The sequence below is a fragment of the Rattus norvegicus genome, chromosome 3, assembly GCF_036323735.1.
Source record: "Rattus norvegicus strain BN/NHsdMcwi chromosome 3, GRCr8, whole genome shotgun sequence".
Classification (NCBI taxonomy): domain Eukaryota; kingdom Metazoa; phylum Chordata; class Mammalia; order Rodentia; family Muridae; genus Rattus; species Rattus norvegicus.
In genome coordinates, this window is record NC_086021.1 from 5,489,981 (window position 1) to 5,509,665 (window position 19,685).

Below are 19,685 nucleotides of genomic sequence, written 5' to 3' on the forward strand. Positions count from 1 at the left end.
TTCTTTTGCGAATCGTGTTCATTCCAAGTGGGAAAGGCTTGTAGGAAGTTGACTTTGAAGATAAACACACAGCTAGTGTTTAGCAAAGTGAATTGCTGTTACTTGGCCAATAAGCTTAATTTTAAGTGGTTCTAGAGGGTAAAAAGCATAGTTTTCTATATAGACAAAACATGCCTTTCGAGTTCTGAATCACACATTCTTAGGCGAATTCTGTTCCATCCAAGTGGGAAAAGCTTGTAGGAATTTGATTTTGAAGATAAACACAGAGCTAGTGATTTGCTAATTGAATGGTGTTACTTGGCGAATATGCTTAGTTTCAAGTGGCTCTAGATGGTAAAAAGCAGACTATTCAATATAGACATAACCGGGTTTTCCCAGTCTGAATTTCTCATTCTTTGGCGAAATCTGTTCATTCGAAGCGGGAAAAACTTATAGGTATGTTGACTTTGAATATAACCACACAGCTAGTGTTTTGCAAAGTGAATTGCTCTTACTTGGCCAATAAGCTTAGTTGTCAGTGGTTCTAGAGGCAAAAAACCAGACTTTAATGTATAGACAAAACATGCATTTCCCAGTCTGAACCACACATTCTTTGGCGAATCGTGTTCGTTCCAAGCGGGAAAATTTGTAGGAAGGTGACTAAGAAGAAAAACACACAGCTAGTGTTTTACGAAGTGAATTGTTCTTACGTGGTGATTAAGCTTAGTATTGAGTGGTCCTAGAAGGCAAAAAGCAGACTTTTCTATATAGACAAAACTTGCGTTTCCAAGACTGAATCACACATTCGTAGGTGAATCATGTTTGTTCCAAGCGGAAAAAGTTTGGTGGAAGTTGACTTTGAAGATAAACACACAGCGAGTGTTTTGCAAAGTGAATTGTTCTTACTACGCGAATATTCTTAGTTTTAAGTGGTTCTAGAGGGTAAAAAAGCAGACTTTTCTATGTAGACAAAACATGGTTTTCCCAGTCTGGTTCATATTCTTTGGGGAATTTTGTTCAATCCAAGCGAGAAAAGCTTGTAGGAACTTGAAGTTGAAGATAAACACACAGCTGGTGTTTTGGAAAGTGAATTGCTGTTACTTGGCCAATACATTTAGTTTTCAGTGGTGCTAGACGGTAAAAAGCAGACTTTTCAGTATAGAAAAAACATGGTTTTCCCAGTCTGAATCTCTCATTCTTGGGCGAATTCTGTTCATCCAAGCAGGAAAAGCTTGTAGGAAGTTGACTTTGAAGACAGACACACAGCTAGTATTTTAGAAAGTGAATTGCTGTTGCTTGGCCAATAAGCTTTGTTTTAAACGGTCCTAGAAGGCAAAAAGCATACTTTTCTATATAGAAAAAAAGTGTGTTTCCCTGTCTGAATCAAACATTCTCAGGCGAATTCTGTTTGTTCCAAGAGGGAAAAGCTTGTAAGAACTTGACTTTGAAGATAAACACACAGCTAGTGATTTGCAAAGTGAAAGGTGTTACTTGGTGAATAAGATTAGTTTTAAGTGGTTCTAGAGAGTAAAAAGCAGACTTTTCAAGATAGACAAAACATGGTTTTCCCAGTCTGAATCGAACATTCTTTGGTGAATTCTGTTCATTCCTAGCCAGAAAAGCTTGTAGGAACTTGACTTTGAGGATAAAAAAACAGCCTTTTTTTTTCGCTTTACAAAGTGAATTGTTCTTACTTGGCGATTAAGCTTAGTTTTAAGTAGTTCTAGATGGTAAAAAGCATACCTTTCAATATGGACAAAACATGGGTTTCCTTTCCCAGTCTGACTTGAACATTCTTTGGTGAATCTGTTTGTTCCAAGCGGGAAATGCTTGTAGGAAGTTGACTTTGAAGATAAACACACAGCTAGTGTTTTACAAAGTGAATTGTTCTTTCTTGGCAATTAAGCTTAGTTTTAAGTAGTTCTAGATGGTAAAAAGCATACTTTTTATATAGACTAAAAATCCTTTTCCCAATCTCAATCTCTCATTCTCTGGCAAATTCTGTTCCTTCCAAGCAGGAAAAGCTTGTAGGAACTTGACTTTGAAGCTGAACACACAGCTAGTGATTTGCAAAGTGAAAGGTGTTACTTGGCAAACAAGCTTAGTTTTAAGTGGTTCTAGAGGGTAAAAAGCACACTTTTCAATATAGACAAAACATGGGTTTCCCAGTCTGAATCGAACTTTCTTTGGAGAATTCTGTTCGTTCAACCAGGAAAAGCTTGTAGGAAGTTGCCTTTCAAGAGAAACATACAGCTAGTGTTTTGCAAATTGAATGGTGTTACTTGGCCAATAAGCTTAGTTTTAATTGTTTCTAGAGGGTAAAAAGCAGACTTTTCAATATAGACAAAACATGGATTTCCCAGTGAATCGAACATTCGTTGGTGAGTCTATTCGTTCCATGCTGGAAAAGCTTGTAGGAAGTTGACTTTGAAGATAAACACACAGCTAGTTTTTTGCAAAGTGAATTGATGTTACTTGGCCAATAAGCTTAGTTTTAAGTGGTTCTAGACGGTAAAAACCATACTTTTTTTTATGGACAAATCATGGGTTTCCTTTCCCAGTCTGAATCAAACATTCTTTTGCGAATCGTGTTCATTCCAAGTGGGAAAGGCTTGTAGGAAGTTGACTTTGAAGATAAACACACAGCTAGTGTTTAGCAAAGTGAATTGCTATTACTTGGCCAATAAGCTTAATTTTAAGTGGTTCTAGAGGGTAAAAAGCATAGTTTTCTATATAGACAAAACATGCCTTTCGAGTTCTGAATCACACATTCTTAGGCGAATTCTGTTCCATCCAAGTGGGAAAAGCTTGTAGGAATTTGATTTTGAAGATAAACACAGAGCTAGTGATTTGCTAATTGAATGGTGTTACTTGGCGAATATGCTTAGTTTCAAGTGGCTCTAGATGGTAAAAAGCAGACTATTCAATATAGACATAACCGGGTTTTCCCAGTCTGAATTTCTCATTCTTTGGCGAAATCTGTTCATTCGAAGCGGGAAAAACTTATAGGTATGTTGACTTTGAATATAACCACACAGCTAGTGTTTTGCAAAGTGAATTGCTCTTACTTGGCCAATAAGCTTAGTTGTCAGTGGTTCTAGAGGCAAAAAACCAGACTTTAATGTATAGACAAAACATGCATTTCCCAGTCTGAACCACACATTCTTTGGCGAATCGTGTTCGTTCCAAGCGGGAAAATTTATAGGAAGGTGACTAAGAAGAAAAACACACAGCTAGTGTTTTACGAAGTGAATTGTTCTTACGTGGTGATTAAGCTTAGTATTGAGTGGTCCTAGAAGGCAAAAAGCATACTTTTCTATATAGACAAAACATGCGTTTCCAAGACTGAATCACACATTCGTAGGTGAATCATGTTTGTTCCAAGCGGAAAAAGTTTGGTGGAAGTTGACTTTGAAGATAAACACACAGCGAGTGTTTTGCAAAGTGAATTGTTCTTACTACGCGAATATTCTTAGTTTTAAGTGGTTCTAGAGGGTAAAAAAGCAGACTTTTCTATGTAGACAAAACATGGTTTTCCCAGTCTGGATCTTATTCTTTGGGGAATTTTGTTCAATGCAAGCGAGAAAAGCTTGTAGGAACTTGAAGTTGAAGATAAACACACAGCTGGTGTTTTGGAAAGTGAATTGCTGTTACTTGGCCAATACATTTAGTTTTCAGTGGTGCTAGACGGTAAAAAGCAGACTTTTCAGTATAGAAAAAACATGGTTTTCCCAGTCTGAATCTCTCATTCTTGGGCGAATTCTGTTCATCCAAGCAGGAAAAGCTTGTAGGAAGTTGACTTTGAAGACAGACACACAGCTAGTATTTTAGAAAGTGAATTGCTGTTGCTTGGCCAATAAGCTTTGTTTTAAACGGTCCTAGAAGGCAAAAAGCATACTTTTCTATATAGAAAAAAAGTGTGTTTCCCTGTCTGAATCAAACATTCTCAGGCGAATTCTGTTTGTTCCAAGAGGGAAAAGCTTGTAAGAACTTGACTTTGAAGATAAACACACAGCTAGTGATTTGCAAAGTGAAAGGTGTTACTTGGTGAATAAGATTAGTTTTAAGTGGTTCTAGAGAGTAAAAAGCAGACTTTTCAAGATAGACAAAACATGGTTTTCCCAGTCTGAATCGAACATTCTTTGGTGAATTCTGTTCATTCCTAGCCAGAAAAGCTTGTAGGAACTTGACTTTGAGGATAAAAAAACAGCCTTTTTTTTTTCGCTTTACAAAGTGAATTGTTCTTACTTGGCGATTAAGCTTAGTTTTAAGTAGTTCTAGATGGTAAAAAGCATACCTTTCAATATGGACAAAACATGGGTTTCCTTTCCCAGTCTGACTTGAACATTCTTTGGTGAATCTGTTTGTTCCAAGCGGGAAAAGCTTGTAGGAAGTTGACTTTGAAGATAAACACATAGCTAGTGTTTTACAAAGTGAATTGTTCTTTCTTGGCAATTAAGCTTAGTTTTAAGTAGTTCTAGATGGTAAAAAGCATACTTTTTATATAGACTAAAAATCCTTTTCCCAATCTCAATCTCTCATTCTCTGGCAAATTCTGTTCCTTCCAAGCAGGAAAAGCTTGTAGGAACTTGACTTTGAAGCTGAACACACAGCTAGTGATTTGCAAAGTGAAAGGTGTTACTTGGCAAACAAGCTTAGTTTTAAGTGGTTCTAGAGGGTAAAAAGCACACTTTTCAATATAGACAAAACATGGGTTTCCCAGTCTGAATCGAACTTTCTTTGGAGAATTCTGTTCGTTCAACCAGGAAAAGCTTGCAGGAAGTTGCCTTTCAAGAGAAACATACAGCTAGTGTTTTGCAAATTGAATGGTGTTACTTGGCCAATAAGCTTAGTTTTAATTGTTTCTAGAGGGTAAAAAGCAGACTTTTCAATATAGACAAAACATGGATTTCCCAGTTGAATCGAACATTCGTTGGTGAGTCTATTCGTTCCATGCTGGAAAAGCTTGTAGGAAGTTGACTTTGAAGATAAACACACAGCTAGTTTTTTGCAAAGTGAATTGATGTTACTTGGCCAATAAGCTTAGTTTTAAGTGGTTCTAGACGGTAAAAACCATACTTTTTTTTATGGACAAATCATGGGTTTCCTTTCCCAGTCTGAATCAAACATTCTTTTGCGAATCGTGTTCATTCCAAGTGGGAAAGGCTTGTAGGAAGTTGACTTTGAAGATAAACACACAGCTAGTGTTTAGCAAAGTGAATTGCTGTTACTTGGCCAATAAGCTTAATTTTAAGTGGTTCTAGAGGGTAAAAAGCATAGTTTTCTATATAGACAAAACATGCCTTTCGAGTTCTGAATCACACATTCTTAGGCGAATTCTGTTCCATCCAAGTGGGAAAAGCTTGTAGGAATTTGATTTTGAAGATAAACACAGAGCTAGTGATTTGCTAATTGAATGGTGTTACTTGGCGAATATGCTTAGTTTCAAGTGGCTCTAGATGGTAAAAAGCAGACTATTCAATATAGACATAACCGGGTTTTCCCAGTCTGAATTTCTCATTCTTTGGCGAAATCTGTTCATTCGAAGCGGGAAAAACTTATAGGTATGTTGACTTTGAATATAACCACACAGCTAGTGTTTTGCAAAGTGAATTGCTCTTACTTGGCCAATAAGCTTAGTTGTCAGTGGTTCTAGAGGCAAAAAACCAGACTTTAATGTATAGACAAAACATGCATTTCCCAGTCTGAACCACACATTCTTTGGCGAATCGTGTTCGTTCCAAGCGGGAAAATTTATAGGAAGGTGACTAAGAAGAAAAACACACAGCTAGTGTTTTACGAAGTGAATTGTTCTTACGTGGTGATTAAGCTTAGTATTGAGTGGTCCTAGAAGGCAAAAAGCATACTTTTCTATATAGACAAAACATGCGTTTCCAAGACTGAATCACACATTCGTAGGTGAATCATGTTTGTTCCAAGCGGAAAAAGTTTGGTGGAAGTTGACTTTGAAGATAAACACACAGCGAGTGTTTTGCAAAGTGAATTGTTCTTACTACGCGAATATTCTTAGTTTTAAGTGGTTCTAGAGGGTAAAAAAGCAGACTTTTCTATGTAGACAAAACATGGTTTTCCCAGTCTGGATCTTATTCTTTGGGGAATTTTGTTCAATCCAAGCGAGAAAAGCTTGTAGGAACTTGAAGTTGAAGATAAACACACAGCTGGTGTTTTGGAAAGTGAATTGCTGTTACTTGGCCAATACATTTAGTTTTCAGTGGTGCTAGACGGTAAAAAGCAGACTTTTCAGTATAGAAAAAACATGGTTTTCCCAGTCTGAATCTCTCATTCTTGGGCGAATTCTGTTCATCCAAGCAGGAAAAGCTTGTAGGAAGTTGACTTTGAAGACAGACACACAGCTAGTATTTTAGAAAGTGAATTGCTGTTGCTTGGCCAATAAGCTTTGTTTTAAACGGTCCTAGAAGGCAAAAAGCATACTTTTCTATATAGAAAAAAAGTGTGTTTCCCTGTCTGAATCAAACATTCTCAGGCGAATTCTGTTTGTTCCAAGAGGGAAAAGCTTGTAAGAACTTGACTTTGAAGATAAACACACAGCTAGTGATTTGCAAAGTGAAAGGTGTTACTTGGTGAATAAGATTAGTTTTAAGTGGTTCTAGAGAGTAAAAAGCAGACTTTTCAAGATAGACAAAACATGGTTTTCCCAGTCTGAATCGAACATTCTTTGGTGAATTCTGTTCATTCCTAGCCAGAAAAGCTTGTAGGAACTTGACTTTGAGGATAAAAAAACAGCCTTTTTTTTTTCGCTTTACAAAGTGAATTGTTCTTACTTGGCGATTAAGCTTAGTTTTAAGTAGTTCTAGATGGTAAAAAGCATACCTTTCAATATGGACAAAACATGGGTTTCCTTTCCCAGTCTGACTTGAACATTCTTTGGTGAATCTGTTTGTTCCAAGCGGGAAAAGCTTGTAGGAAGTTGACTTTGAAGATAAACACATAGCTAGTGTTTTACAAAGTGAATTGTTCTTTCTTGGCAATTAAGCTTAGTTTTAAGTAGTTCTAGATGGTAAAAAGCATACTTTTTATATAGACTAAAAATCCTTTTCCCAATCTCAATCTCTCATTCTCTGGCAAATTCTGTTCCTTCCAAGCAGGAAAAGCTTGTAGGAACTTGACTTTGAAGCTGAACACACAGCTAGTGATTTGCAAAGTGAAAGGTGTTACTTGGCAAACAAGCTTAGTTTTAAGTGGTTCTAGAGGGTAAAAAGCACACTTTTCAATATAGACAAAACATGGGTTTCCCAGTCTGAATCGAACTTTCTTTGGAGAATTCTGTTCGTTCAACCAGGAAAAGCTTGCAGGAAGTTGCCTTTCAAGAGAAACATACAGCTAGTGTTTTGCAAATTGAATGGTGTTACTTGGCCAATAAGCTTAGTTTTAATTGTTTCTAGAGGGTAAAAAGCAGACTTTTCAATATAGACAAAACATGGATTTCCCAGTTGAATCGAACATTCGTTGGTGAGTCTATTCGTTCCATGCTGGAAAAGCTTGTAGGAAGTTGACTTTGAAGATAAACACACAGCTAGTTTTTTGCAAAGTGAATTGATGTTACTTGGCCAATAAGCTTAGTTTTAAGTGGTTCTAGACGGTAAAAACCATACTTTTTTTTATGGACAAATCATGGGTTTCCTTTCCCAGTCTGAATCAAACATTCTTTTGCGAATCGTGTTCATTCCAAGTGGGAAAGGCTTGTAGGAAGTTGACTTTGAAGATAAACACACAGCTAGTGTTTAGCAAAGTGAATTGCTGTTACTTGGCCAATAAGCTTAATTTTAAGTGGTTCTAGAGGGTAAAAAGCATAGTTTTCTATATAGACAAAACATGCCTTTCGAGTTCTGAATCACACATTCTTAGGCGAATTCTGTTCCATCCAAGTGGGAAAAGCTTGTAGGAATTTGATTTTGAAGATAAACACAGAGCTAGTGATTTGCTAATTGAATGGTGTTACTTGGCGAATATGCTTAGTTTCAAGTGGCTCTAGATGGTAAAAAGCAGACTATTCAATATAGACATAACCGGGTTTTCCCAGTCTGAATTTCTCATTCTTTGGCGAAATCTGTTCATTCGAAGCGGGAAAAACTTATAGGTATGTTGACTTTGAATATAACCACACAGCTAGTGTTTTGCAAAGTGAATTGCTCTTACTTGGCCAATAAGCTTAGTTGTCAGTGGTTCTAGAGGCAAAAAACCAGACTTTAATGTATAGACAAAACATGCATTTCCCAGTCTGAACCACACATTCTTTGGCGAATCGTGTTCGTTCCAAGCGGGAAAATTTGTAGGAAGGTGACTAAGAAGAAAAACACACAGCTAGTGTTTTACGAAGTGAATTGTTCTTACGTGGTGATTAAGCTTAGTATTGAGTGGTCCTAGAAGGCAAAAAGCATACTTTTCTATATAGACAAAACATGCGTTTCCAAGACTGAATCACACATTCGTAGGTGAATCATGTTTGTTCCAAGCGGAAAAAGTTTGGTGGAAGTTGACTTTGAAGATAAACACACAGCGAGTGTTTTGCAAAGTGAATTGTTCTTACTACGCGAATATTCTTAGTTTTAAGTGGTTCTAGAGGGTAAAAAAGCAGACTTTTCTATGTAGACAAAACATGGTTTTCCCAGTCTGGTTCATATTCTTTGGGGAATTTTGTTCAATGCAAGCGAGAAAAGCTTGTAGGAACTTGAAGTTGAAGATAAACACACAGCTGGTGTTTTGGAAAGTGAATTGCTGTTACTTGGCCAATACATTTAGTTTTCAGTGGTGCTAGACGGTAAAAAGCAGACTTTTCAGTATAGAAAAAACATGGTTTTCCCAGTCTGAATCTCTCATTCTTGGGCGAATTCTGTTCATCCAAGCAGGAAAAGCTTGTAGGAAGTTGACTTTGAAGACAGACACACAGCTAGTATTTTAGAAAGTGAATTGCTGTTGCTTGGCCAATAAGCTTTGTTTTAAACGGTCCTAGAAGGCAAAAAGCATACTTTTCTATATAGAAAAAAAGTGTGTTTCCCTGTCTGAATCAAACATTCTCAGGCGAATTCTGTTTGTTCCAAGAGGGAAAAGCTTGTAAGAACTTGACTTTGAAGATAAACACACAGCTAGTGATTTGCAAAGTGAAAGGTGTTACTTGGTGAATAAGATTAGTTTTAAGTGGTTCTAGAGAGTAAAAAGCAGACTTTTCAAGATAGACAAAACATGGTTTTCCCAGTCTGAATCGAACATTCTTTGGTGAATTCTGTTCATTCCTAGCCAGAAAAGCTTGTAGGAACTTGACTTTGAGGATAAAAAAACAGCCTTTTTTTTTCGCTTTACAAAGTGAATTGTTCTTACTTGGCGATTAAGCTTAGTTTTAAGTAGTTCTAGATGGTAAAAAGCATACCTTTCAATATGGACAAAACATGGGTTTCCTTTCCCAGTCTGACTTGAACATTCTTTGGTGAATCTGTTTGTTCCAAGCGGGAAAAGCTTGTAGGAAGTTGACTTTGAAGATAAACACACAGCTAGTGTTTTACAAAGTGAATTGTTCTTTCTTGGCAATTAAGCTTAGTTTTAAGTAGTTCTAGATGGTAAAAAGCATACTTTTTATATAGACTAAAAATCCTTTTCCCAATCTCAATCTCTCATTCTCTGGCAAATTCTGTTCCTTCCAAGCAGGAAAAGCTTGTAGGAACTTGACTTTGAAGCTGAACACACAGCTAGTGATTTGCAAAGTGAAAGGTGTTACTTGGCAAACAAGCTTAGTTTTAAGTGGTTCTAGAGGGTAAAAAGCACACTTTTCAATATAGACAAAACATGGGTTTCCCAGTCTGAATCGAACTTTCTTTGGAGAATTCTGTTCGTTCAACCAGGAAAAGCTTGTAGGAAGTTGCCTTTCAAGAGAAACATACAGCTAGTGTTTTGCAAATTGAATGGTGTTACTTGGCCAATAAGCTTAGTTTTAATTGTTTCTAGAGGGTAAAAAGCAGACTTTTCAATATAGACAAAACATGGATTTCCCAGTGAATCGAACATTCGTTGGTGAGTCTATTCGTTCCATGCTGGAAAAGCTTGTAGGAAGTTGACTTTGAAGATAAACACACAGCTAGTTTTTTGCAAAGTGAATTGATGTTACTTGGCCAATAAGCTTAGTTTTAAGTGGTTCTAGACGGTAAAAACCATACTTTTTTTTATGGACAAATCATGGGTTTCCTTTCCCAGTCTGAATCAAACATTCTTTTGCGAATCGTGTTCATTCCAAGTGGGAAAGGCTTGTAGGAAGTTGACTTTGAAGATAAACACACAGCTAGTGTTTAGCAAAGTGAATTGCTATTACTTGGCCAATAAGCTTAATTTTAAGTGGTTCTAGAGGGTAAAAAGCATAGTTTTCTATATAGACAAAACATGCCTTTCGAGTTCTGAATCACACATTCTTAGGCGAATTCTGTTCCATCCAAGTGGGAAAAGCTTGTAGGAATTTGATTTTGAAGATAAACACAGAGCTAGTGATTTGCTAATTGAATGGTGTTACTTGGCGAATATGCTTAGTTTCAAGTGGCTCTAGATGGTAAAAAGCAGACTATTCAATATAGACATAACCGGGTTTTCCCAGTCTGAATTTCTCATTCTTTGGCGAAATCTGTTCATTCGAAGCGGGAAAAACTTATAGGTATGTTGACTTTGAATATAACCACACAGCTAGTGTTTTGCAAAGTGAATTGCTCTTACTTGGCCAATAAGCTTAGTTGTCAGTGGTTCTAGAGGCAAAAAACCAGACTTTAATGTATAGACAAAACATGCATTTCCCAGTCTGAACCACACATTCTTTGGCGAATCGTGTTCGTTCCAAGCGGGAAAATTTATAGGAAGGTGACTAAGAAGAAAAACACACAGCTAGTGTTTTACGAAGTGAATTGTTCTTACGTGGTGATTAAGCTTAGTATTGAGTGGTCCTAGAAGGCAAAAAGCATACTTTTCTATATAGACAAAACATGCGTTTCCAAGACTGAATCACACATTCGTAGGTGAATCATGTTTGTTCCAAGCGGAAAAAGTTTGGTGGAAGTTGACTTTGAAGATAAACACACAGCGAGTGTTTTGCAAAGTGAATTGTTCTTACTACGCGAATATTCTTAGTTTTAAGTGGTTCTAGAGGGTAAAAAAGCAGACTTTTCTATGTAGACAAAACATGGTTTTCCCAGTCTGGATCTTATTCTTTGGGGAATTTTGTTCAATGCAAGCGAGAAAAGCTTGTAGGAACTTGAAGTTGAAGATAAACACACAGCTGGTGTTTTGGAAAGTGAATTGCTGTTACTTGGCCAATACATTTAGTTTTCAGTGGTGCTAGACGGTAAAAAGCAGACTTTTCAGTATAGAAAAAACATGGTTTTCCCAGTCTGAATCTCTCATTCTTGGGCGAATTCTGTTCATCCAAGCAGGAAAAGCTTGTAGGAAGTTGACTTTGAAGACAGACACACAGCTAGTATTTTAGAAAGTGAATTGCTGTTGCTTGGCCAATAAGCTTTGTTTTAAACGGTCCTAGAAGGCAAAAAGCATACTTTTCTATATAGAAAAAAAGTGTGTTTCCCTGTCTGAATCAAACATTCTCAGGCGAATTCTGTTTGTTCCAAGAGGGAAAAGCTTGTAAGAACTTGACTTTGAAGATAAACACACAGCTAGTGATTTGCAAAGTGAAAGGTGTTACTTGGTGAATAAGATTAGTTTTAAGTGGTTCTAGAGAGTAAAAAGCAGACTTTTCAAGATAGACAAAACATGGTTTTCCCAGTCTGAATCGAACATTCTTTGGTGAATTCTGTTCATTCCTAGCCAGAAAAGCTTGTAGGAACTTGACTTTGAGGATAAAAAAACAGCCTTTTTTTTTTCGCTTTACAAAGTGAATTGTTCTTACTTGGCGATTAAGCTTAGTTTTAAGTAGTTCTAGATGGTAAAAAGCATACCTTTCAATATGGACAAAACATGGGTTTCCTTTCCCAGTCTGACTTGAACATTCTTTGGTGAATCTGTTTGTTCCAAGCGGGAAAAGCTTGTAGGAAGTTGACTTTGAAGATAAACACATAGCTAGTGTTTTACAAAGTGAATTGTTCTTTCTTGGCAATTAAGCTTAGTTTTAAGTAGTTCTAGATGGTAAAAAGCATACTTTTTATATAGACTAAAAATCCTTTTCCCAATCTCAATCTCTCATTCTCTGGCAAATTCTGTTCCTTCCAAGCAGGAAAAGCTTGTAGGAACTTGACTTTGAAGCTGAACACACAGCTAGTGATTTGCAAAGTGAAAGGTGTTACTTGGCAAACAAGCTTAGTTTTAAGTGGTTCTAGAGGGTAAAAAGCACACTTTTCAATATAGACAAAACATGGGTTTCCCAGTCTGAATCGAACTTTCTTTGGAGAATTCTGTTCGTTCAACCAGGAAAAGCTTGCAGGAAGTTGCCTTTCAAGAGAAACATACAGCTAGTGTTTTGCAAATTGAATGGTGTTACTTGGCCAATAAGCTTAGTTTTAATTGTTTCTAGAGGGTAAAAAGCAGACTTTTCAATATAGACAAAACATGGATTTCCCAGTTGAATCGAACATTCGTTGGTGAGTCTATTCGTTCCATGCTGGAAAAGCTTGTAGGAAGTTGACTTTGAAGATAAACACACAGCTAGTTTTTTGCAAAGTGAATTGATGTTACTTGGCCAATAAGCTTAGTTTTAAGTGGTTCTAGACGGTAAAAACCATACTTTTTTTTATGGACAAATCATGGGTTTCCTTTCCCAGTCTGAATCAAACATTCTTTTGCGAATCGTGTTCATTCCAAGTGGGAAAGGCTTGTAGGAAGTTGACTTTGAAGATAAACACACAGCTAGTGTTTAGCAAAGTGAATTGCTGTTACTTGGCCAATAAGCTTAATTTTAAGTGGTTCTAGAGGGTAAAAAGCATAGTTTTCTATATAGACAAAACATGCCTTTCGAGTTCTGAATCACACATTCTTAGGCGAATTCTGTTCCATCCAAGTGGGAAAAGCTTGTAGGAATTTGATTTTGAAGATAAACACAGAGCTAGTGATTTGCTAATTGAATGGTGTTACTTGGCGAATATGCTTAGTTTCAAGTGGCTCTAGATGGTAAAAAGCAGACTATTCAATATAGACATAACCGGGTTTTCCCAGTCTGAATTTCTCATTCTTTGGCGAAATCTGTTCATTCGAAGCGGGAAAAACTTATAGGTATGTTGACTTTGAATATAACCACACAGCTAGTGTTTTGCAAAGTGAATTGCTCTTACTTGGCCAATAAGCTTAGTTGTCAGTGGTTCTAGAGGCAAAATACCAGACTTTAATGTATAGACAAAACATGCATTTCCCAGTCTGAACCACACATTCTTTGGCGAATCGTGTTCGTTCCAAGCGGGAAAATTTGTAGGAAGGTGACTAAGAAGAAAAACACACAGCTAGTGTTTGACGAAGTGAATTGTTCTTACGTGGTGATTAAGCTTAGTATTGAGTGGTCCTAGAAGGCAAAAAGCATACTTTTCTATATAGACAAAACATGCGTTTCCAAGACTGAATCACACATTCGTAGGTGAATCATGTTTGTTCCAAGCGGAAAAAGTTTGGTGGAAGTTGACTTTGAAGATAAACACACAGCGAGTGTTTTGCAAAGTGAATTGTTCTTACTACGCGAATATTCTTAGTTTTAAGTGGTTCTAGAGGGTAAAAAAGCAGACTTTTCTATGTAGACAAAACATGGTTTTCCCAGTCTGGATCTTATTCTTTGGGGAATTTTGTTCAATGCAAGCGAGAAAAGCTTGTAGGAACTTGAAGTTGAAGATAAACACACAGCTGGTGTTTTGGAAAGTGAATTGCTGTTACTTGGCCAATACATTTAGTTTTCAGTGGTGCTAGACGGTAAAAAGCAGACTTTTCAGTATAGAAAAAACATGGTTTTCCCAGTCTGAATCTCTCATTCTTGGGCGAATTCTGTTCATCCAAGCAGGAAAAGCTTGTAGGAAGTTGACTTTGAAGACAGACACACAGCTAGTATTTTAGAAAGTGAATTGCTGTTGCTTGGCCAATAAGCTTTGTTTTAAACGGTCCTAGAAGGCAAAAAGCATACTTTTCTATATAGAAAAAAAGTGTGTTTCCCTGTCTGAATCAAACATTCTCAGGCGAATTCTGTTTGTTCCAAGAGGGAAAAGCTTGTAAGAACTTGACTTTGAAGATAAACACACAGCTAGTGATTTGCAAAGTGAAAGGTGTTACTTGGTGAATAAGATTAGTTTTAAGTGGTTCTAGAGAGTAAAAAGCAGACTTTTCAAGATAGACAAAACATGGTTTTCCCAGTCTGAATCGAACATTCTTTGGTGAATTCTGTTCATTCCTAGCCAGAAAAGCTTGTAGGAACTTGACTTTGAGGATAAAAAAACAGCCTTTTTTTTTTCGCTTTACAAAGTGAATTGTTCTTACTTGGCGATTAAGCTTAGTTTTAAGTAGTTCTAGATGGTAAAAAGCATACCTTTCAATATGGACAAAACATGGGTTTCCTTTCCCAGTCTGACTTGAACATTCTTTGGTGAATCTGTTTGTTCCAAGCGGGAAAAGCTTGTAGGAAGTTGACTTTGAAGATAAACACATAGCTAGTGTTTTACAAAGTGAATTGTTCTTTCTTGGCAATTAAGCTTAGTTTTAAGTAGTTCTAGATGGTAAAAAGCATACTTTTTATATAGACTAAAAATCCTTTTCCCAATCTCAATCTCTCATTCTCTGGCAAATTCTGTTCCTTCCAAGCAGGAAAAGCTTGTAGGAACTTGACTTTGAAGCTGAACACACAGCTAGTGATTTGCAAAGTGAAAGGTGTTACTTGGCAAACAAGCTTAGTTTTAAGTGGTTCTAGAGGGTAAAAAGCACACTTTTCAATATAGACAAAACATGGGTTTCCCAGTCTGAATCGAACTTTCTTTGGAGAATTCTGTTCGTTCAACCAGGAAAAGCTTGCAGGAAGTTGCCTTTCAAGAGAAACATTCAGCTAGTGTTTTGCAAATTGAATGGTGTTACTTGGCCAATAAGCTTAGTTTTAATTGTTTCTAGAGGGTAAAAAGCAGACTTTTCAATATAGACAAAACATGGATTTCCCAGTTGAATCGAACATTCGTTGGTGAGTCTATTCGTTCCATGCTGGAAAAGCTTGTAGGAAGTTGACTTTGAAGATAAACACACAGCTAGTTTTTTGCAAAGTGAATTGATGTTACTTGGCCAATAAGCTTAGTTTTAAGTGGTTCTAGACGGTAAAAACCATACTTTTTTTTATGGACAAATCATGGGTTTCCTTTCCCAGTCTGAATCAAACATTCTTTTGCGAATCGTGTTCATTCCAAGTGGGAAAGGCTTGTAGGAAGTTGACTTTGAAGATAAACACACAGCTAGTGTTTAGCAAAGTGAATTGCTGTTACTTGGCCAATAAGCTTAATTTTAAGTGGTTCTAGAGGGTAAAAAGCATAGTTTTCTATATAGACAAAACATGCCTTTCGAGTTCTGAATCACACATTCTTAGGCGAATTCTGTTCCATCCAAGTGGGAAAAGCTTGTAGGAATTTGATTTTGAAGATAAACACAGAGCTAGTGATTTGCTAATTGAATGGTGTTACTTGGCGAATATGCTTAGTTTCAAGTGGCTCTAGATGGTAAAAAGCAGACTATTCAATATAGACATAACCGGGTTTTCCCAGTCTGAATTTCTCATTCTTTGGCGAAATCTGTTCATTCGAAGCGGGAAAAACTTATAGGTATGTTGACTTTGAATATAACCACACAGCTAGTGTTTTGCAAAGTGAATTGCTCTTACTTGGCCAATAAGCTTAGTTGTCAGTGGTTCTAGAGGCAAAATACCAGACTTTAATGTATAGACAAAACATGCATTTCCCAGTCTGAACCACACATTCTTTGGCGAATCGTGTTCGTTCCAAGCGGGAAAATTTGTAGGAAGGTGACTAAGAAGAAAAACACACAGCTAGTGTTTGACGAAGTGAATTGTTCTTACGTGGTGATTAAGCTTAGTATTGAGTGGTCCTAGAAGGCAAAAAGCAGACTTTTCTATATAGACAAAACTTGCGTTTCCAAGACTGAATCACACATTCGTAGGTGAATCATGTTTGTTCCAAGCGGAAAAAGTTTGGTGGAAGTTGACTTTGAAGATAAACACACAGCGAGTGTTTTGCAAAGTGAATTGTTCTTACTACGCGAATATTCTTAGTTTTAAGTGGTTCTAGAGGGTAAAAAAGCAGACTTTTCTATGTAGACAAAACATGGTTTTCCCAGTCTGGATCATATTCTTTGGGGAATTTTGTTCAATCCAAGCGAGAAAAGCTTGTAGGAACTTGAAGTTGAAGATAAACACACAGCTGGTGTTTTGGAAAGTGAATTGCTGTTACTTGGCCAATACATTTAGTTTTCAGTGGTGCTAGACGGTAAAAAGCAGACTTTTCAGTATAGAAAAAACATGGTTTTCCCAGTCTGAATCTCTCATTCTTGGGCGAATTCTGTTCATCCAAGCAGGAAAAGCTTGTAGGAAGTTGACTTTGAAGACAGACACACAGCTAGTATTTTAGAAAGTGAATTGCTGTTGCTTGGCCAATAAGCTTTGTTTTAAACGGTCCTAGAAGGCAAAAAGCATACTTTTCTATATAGAAAAAAAGTGTGTTTCCCTGTCTGAATCAAACATTCTCAGGCGAATTCTGTTTGTTCCAAGAGGGAAAAGCTTGTAAGAACTTGACTTTGAAGATAAACACACAGCTAGTGATTTGCAAAGTGAAAGGTGTTACTTGGTGAATAAGATTAGTTTTAAGTGGTTCTAGAGAGTAAAAAGCAGACTTTTCAAGATAGACAAAACATGGTTTTCCCAGTCTGAATCGAACATTCTTTGGTGAATTCTGTTCATTCCTAGCCAGAAAAGCTTGTAGGAACTTGACTTTGAGGATAAAAAAACAGCCTTTTTTTTTCGCTTTACAAAGTGAATTGTTCTTACTTGGCGATTAAGCTTAGTTTTAAGTAGTTCTAGATGGTAAAAAGCATACCTTTCAATATGGACAAAACATGGGTTTCCTTTCCCAGTCTGACTTGAACATTCTTTGGTGAATCTGTTTGTTCCAAGCGGGAAATGCTTGTAGGAAGTTGACTTTGTAGATAAACACACAGCTAGTGTTTTACAAAGTGAATTGTTCTTTCTTGGCAATTAAGCTTAGTTTTAAGTAGTTCTAGATGATAAAAAGCATACTTTTTATATAGACTAAAAATCCTTTTCCCAATCTCAATCTCTCATTCTCTGGCAAATTCTGTTCCTTCCAAGCAGGAAAAGCTTGTAGGAACTTGACTTTGAAGCTGAACACACAGCTAGTGATTTGCAAAGTGAAAGGTGTTACTTGGCAAACAAGCTTAGTTTTAAGTGGTTCTAGAGGGTAAAAAGCACACTTTTCAATATAGACAAAACATGGGTTTCCCAGTCTGAATCGAACTTTCTTTGGAGAATTCTGTTCGTTCAACCAGGAAAAGCTTGTAGGAAGTTGCCTTTCAAGAGAAACATACAGCTAGTGTTTTGCAAATTGAATGGTGTTACTTGGCCAATAAGCTTAGTTTTAATTGTTTCTAGAGGGTAAAAAGCAGACTTTTCAATATAGACAAAACATGGATTTCCCAGTTGAATCGAACATTCGTTGGTGAGTCTATTCGTTCCATGCTGGAAAAGCTTGTAGGAAGTTGACTTTGAAGATAAACACACAGCTAGTTTTTTGCAAAGTGAATTGATGTTACTTGGCCAATAAGCTTAGTTTTAAGTGGTTCTAGACGGTAAAAACCATACTTTTTTTTATGGACAAATCATGGGTTTCCTTTCCCAGTCTGAATCAAACATTCTTTTGCGAATCGTGTTCATTCCAAGTGGGAAAGGCTTGTAGGAAGTTGACTTTGAAGATAAACACACAGCTAGTGTTTAGCAAAGTGAATTGCTATTACTTGGCCAATAAGCTTAATTTTAAGTGGTTCTAGAGGGTAAAAAGCATAGTTTTCTATATAGACAAAACATGCCTTTCGAGTTCTGAATCACACATTCTTAGGCGAATTCTGTTCCATCCAAGTGGGAAAAGCTTGTAGGAATTTGATTTTGAAGATAAACACAGAGCTAGTGATTTGCTAATTGAATGGTGTTACTTGGCGAATATGCTTAGTTTCAAGTGGCTCTAGATGGTAAAAAGCAGACTATTCAATATAGACATAACCGGGTTTTCCCAGTCTGAATTTCTCATTCTTTGGCGAAATCTGTTCATTCGAAGCGGGAAAAACTTATAGGTATGTTGACTTTGAATATAACCACACAGCTAGTGTTTTGCAAAGTGAATTGCTCTTACTTGGCCAATAAGCTTAGTTGTCAGTGGTTCTAGAGGCAAAATACCAGACTTTAATGTATAGACAAAACATGCATTTCCCAGTCTGAACCACACATTCTTTGGCGAATCGTGTTCGTTCCAAGCGGGAAAATTTGTAGGAAGGTGACTAAGAAGAAAAACACACAGCTAGTGTTTTACGAAGTGAATTGTTCTTACGTGGTGATTAAGCTTAGTATTGAGTGGTCCTAGAAGGCAAAAAGCATACTTTTCTATATAGACAAAACATGCGTTTCCAAGTCTGAATCACACATTCGTAGGTGAATCATGTTTGTTCCAAGCGGAAAAAGTTTGGTGGAAGTTGACTTTGAAGATAAACACACAGCGAGTGTTTTGCAAAGTGAATTGTTCTTACTACGCGAATATTCTTAGTTTTAAGTGGTTCTAGAGGGTAAAAAAGCAGACTTTTCTATGTAGACAAAACATGGTTTTCCCAGTCTGGATCTTATTCTTTGGGGAATTTTGTTCAATCCAAGCGAGAAAAGCTTGTAGGAACTTGAAGTTGAAGATAAACACACAGCTGGTGTTTTGGAAAGTGAATTGCTGTTACTTGGCCAATACATTTAGTTTTCAGTGGTGCTAGACGGTAAAAAGCAGACTTTTCAGTATAGAAAAAACATGGTTTTCCCAGTCTGAATCTCTCATTCTTGGGCGAATTCTGTTCATCCAAGCAGGAAAAGCTTGTAGGAAGTTGACTTTGAAGACAGACACACAGCTAGTATTTTAGAAAGTGAATTGCTGTTGCTTGGCCAATAAGCTTTGTTTTAAACGGTCCTAGAAGGCAAAAAGCATACTTTTCTATATAGAAAAAAAGTGTGTTTCCCTGTCTGAATCAAACATTCTCAGGCGAATTCTGTTTGTTCCAAGAGGGAAAAGCTTGTAAGAACTTGACTTTGAAGATAAACACACAGCTAGTGATTTGCAAAGTGAAAGGTGTTACTTGGTGAATAAGATTAGTTTTAAGTGGTTCTAGAGAGTAAAAAGCAGACTTTTCAAGATAGACAAAACATGGTTTTCCCAGTCTGAATCGAACATTCTTTGGTGAATTCTGTTCATTCCTAGCCAGAAAAGCTTGTAGGAACTTGACTTTGAGGATAAAAAAACAGCCTTTTTTTTTTCGCTTTACAAAGTGAATTGTTCTTACTTGGCGATTAAGCTTAGTTTTAAGTAGTTCTAGATGGTAAAAAGCATACCTTTCAATATGGACAAAACATGGGTTTCCTTTCCCAGTCTGACTTGAACATTCTTTGGTGAATCTGTTTGTTCCAAGCGGGA